Source organism: Nannospalax galili, unplaced genomic scaffold (genome assembly GCF_000622305.1).
Source record: "Nannospalax galili isolate Female #2095 unplaced genomic scaffold, S.galili_v1.0 scaffold1387, whole genome shotgun sequence".
Classification (NCBI taxonomy): domain Eukaryota; kingdom Metazoa; phylum Chordata; class Mammalia; order Rodentia; family Spalacidae; genus Nannospalax; species Nannospalax galili.
Window position 1 is genome coordinate 1,258,165 of NW_008355976.1, and position 1,028 is coordinate 1,259,192.

Here is a 1,028-nt window from a genome sequence, read left to right on the forward strand (position 1 = left end):
AGGAGCAAAGGGAGGAGCGGAGAGTTGAGTGGCAAGGGAGGTCAAAGACAGAGGCGGAGACTGGGTGGAGAGGGAGGAGGGAGGGCGGAAGCCACTGCCGGTGCTAACCCCCAGGTCCGGCCAGCTGCAGCAGGGGACAGAGGAAAACCGAGCACCTGTCTTCCTGAGTGCACACTGTGCAACGAGACCTCGTTATTGCATTGAAAAAATATGACCTATACGATATGGATCTGTGATCTCTGACACTGCTCCGCAGCCCACACCTGGGAGGGTCTGGGAGCTGCTCTGGGGACGTCTGAATGAAGAGAGCACCTTGGGCTTCCTGCTTCCAGGAATGGGTTCCTTTCCACCTGACTGGCTTTCAAAATCCGGGGTGAGAGATTCTGCCCCTCCCCGTTTTGTATCAGAATATATTCATTGAACAAAATGATGGAGTTCACGAAGACATTTGTGTACCATGTACTTTAATCATTGCCCTTTACCCCATCTCCTCTTCCTTCTCTTTTGCTTCATTTTCCCCAGATGGTTTGCGCTGAGAGATTTGCTCCACATGCCATCAAGATAGGTGTCATACTAATCAAGGGAGTTGAGATTTGTGAGCATCGACTGTATTCTTGTCACCAGACTTGGAATATTCCCAGATTATGTCATCAGCTGTGACAAAATACATGCAACGTGAGAGTCAGTATCTAATTCGTTTTAGTGTCTAAATCAATGGCATTGAGTTCTGCATAACTGTCAGCATCACCCATCTCCAGGACTTTTTCATCCTCTTTTTTTAACTTTTACAAAAACTTTATTGAGAATTTCATACATGCATATAAAGTGTTTTGATCAAATCCATGCCCACTCCCTCCCTTCCAACACCTCCCAAATCTCCCCATCACCATCACTTTTTTCTCTTTCTTTTCTTTTTTCTTCTTTCGTTTATTTGTTTTTATGGGGCTTTGGGGTACTCTAACATTCCCCCCTCTGAAGAGGTAACCCTAAAATCTTTGAAGGATTAGATACAAGCTCCCAAATACTTT